Here is a 2,500-nt window from a genome sequence, read left to right as displayed (position 1 = left end):
TTGCAAATAAAGAACATCATACTATAGTGTTGTAATGACATCCGTAACGGTTGTCCTACTTCTAATTAATACAACTATGCTGATACGTACCTATAATAATAATAATAACGGTTGTCCTACTTCTAATTAATACAACTATGCTGATACGTACCTCCACTCGTTCAGATATGCACACACTAAATAATAATAATCATTATAATAACAACATCAACAACAACAACACCACAATAATACAGGCTTGTAATGTAAATAAAAAGTAAATAAAAAGTAAGTGATAGTGTAATGTAAATAAAAAGTAAGTGATCTGCATTGAAAAGTAGCCGTGTCAAATTAACACCCCTCAAATGTCAATTGAGTTGACAGGTGGTCCCTGAACACTTTTTGGCGGACAAAGTGGTCCTCGGTCTGAAAAGGTTTGAGAAACACTGAGTTAGACCAACACACACATGCACTCACACTCAAACTGCTCAGACCACTCAGTGTTCTCTAATGCTACATATGCACATATGCAATACAACACATGTTCACTCAGCGCTCACACATACAGTACATATACAAATATATGAGGGTACAATACAACATGCATTCACACAGCGGTGTTCCCAAATGCAAATGCACATATGCAAATAGGCTACTTACAGATAGCATACAACTCATTCACTCTGCTCAGACCAACAAGCACATGTGCCCCTTAATGCGCATATGCAAATACAGATGCAATGCAACATTCATGCACTCAGCACTTGCAAATACATGAAGGTACAATACAACACACACTCACTCAGAGGCGCTTCAGAGTACACATGCTCATATGCAAATAAAAACAAAGGGTTATAATTCAACACACACTCACTCAGCGGCGCTCCTGAGAACGCATGCAACACACTAATACTACTATAAAATAAACTCTTCTGGCTCACTCACACTACTCAGACGTGCTAATTCAGTAAAACACATATTCAGTCAGCGCTCCCGAATACACATATGAAGAATTCAGATGCAAAACCCTCTCTACCCTCTCTAAATGTTATTTAATACAAAGCTATCAAAATTGCATTTTTTTTTTCATTTTTATGTATATTTATATGTATTACCAAGTACATGAATGTAAACCAAACCAACAACCGGGTTCTCTAAAAATATAGAAATGTAGGTCTTCAGAAATGGAGTTAGGGGGTTTTCCATCTGAACTCTTCATATGCAAACAAATACACACACGTATTTCCCCTGAAAACACAAAAGTATATCAGGACACGATCAGATGCAGGAGAAACACAACATATTACAACAGCAGACAAATCTCTATCTTTCACATTTTATGTACTTTATTTGATTCCACATTACAAGTTAATATCGATAGGAACCAAATGTGATGAATAATCCAACAACTATTTGACCAATTAACATCTTGCTATGGGAGCATCATTAAGGGTACAGGAAACATCTTCTCTTCCAGATGAACATGCTCCCTATAACAGCTGATATTGAGCAGTACACACACACACACACACACACACACAGTATTCGGAGTATGCTCCCAGGCTGAATATAATGAAGATGTGGTAACACTTTACTTTACGGATCGCTAATAAGGTGTTAATTTCATACTAATTTCTCAGTAATTTCAGTCTAATTTTATGGTAATAACTGCTTGTTATTAGTAATAACAGCAAAATAACCATATGGTTTCCAGTGCAATTACACTATAATTTCTCATTAATAACAGCAAAAATAACCATACAGTTTCCAGTGCAATTATGCTGTAGTTTCTAGTTAATAGTAGGCTAATGGAAACAGCTACTGTGTCATCATAGTAGTTAGGTGGTAGGTATGCCAGTAACTAAACGGTATCAGCCGAAGTAGTTTCATACTAATTAGGCTACATCAGGGCCGTAATGTGCAATATTTCCTCTTCCTATGTTATTGCATAGAAACGACCACCCAAGCATCCTTGTATTATTTCTGCTTAATTACCTTGTAAACAATTGAGTAGTTATATGGAAATAAGATAGAATCAGGGCCGTAAAATGCATTATCACCTATTCCACTCAATTTTATGGAAATTACATATTTTCATGGTCTTAAAATGTCTTATTTCTTATTCTCAATTACTTAGTTATTATCATTTTTAATACAATATAGACTAGCCTACTATGAAGTGATTCAAGTACACAGACAAACACATTGTGTGCAAAACTTTATTTATTTTTCCAATCAGTTATGAGATTCATGTTCACTGATGTGAGGTTGTCAATCTGCCACCATCCAGAGGAAGTCCTGTGAACACAAACAAACAAACAGAGAAGTCAACTGCAAGACCGGTTTCACCACGTTTATTTTTTTATGTTATCAATTCACCATCGCTAAATTTGCTTCTGAAATGCAGTACTATGTTAAATGCACGTTGTAAATCTTCCTCAGGCTGACATCGTTGCTGATTTACAAAGGCAAACTCTAGCTAGCACCTAGCTTCAGTCATTGAAAACATGGTGGGCAGAGC

At 36.0% G+C, this 2,500-nt stretch overlaps 1 long non-coding RNA gene across 1 annotated transcript in view; it reads right to left on the bottom strand.

Moving 5' to 3' along the window:
• Nucleotides 1-2,184: 2,184 nt before the first annotated feature.
• The window catches only part of LOC134445188 (uncharacterized), an 872-nt gene continuing 556 nt past the window's right edge, over nt 2,185-2,500 (bottom strand). The window contains exon 2 of the long non-coding RNA XR_010034195.1: nt 2,185-2,277. This is a non-coding gene — a long non-coding RNA (uncharacterized LOC134445188). The remainder of the gene's footprint in view (nt 2,278-2,500) is intronic.

The sequence above is a fragment of the Engraulis encrasicolus genome, chromosome 3 (genome assembly GCF_034702125.1).
Source record: "Engraulis encrasicolus isolate BLACKSEA-1 chromosome 3, IST_EnEncr_1.0, whole genome shotgun sequence".
Lineage (NCBI taxonomy): Eukaryota > Metazoa > Chordata > Actinopteri > Clupeiformes > Engraulidae > Engraulis > Engraulis encrasicolus.
The sequence above is the reverse complement of the archived record's forward strand: the minus strand, read 5'-3'. Positions and strand labels throughout refer to the sequence as shown.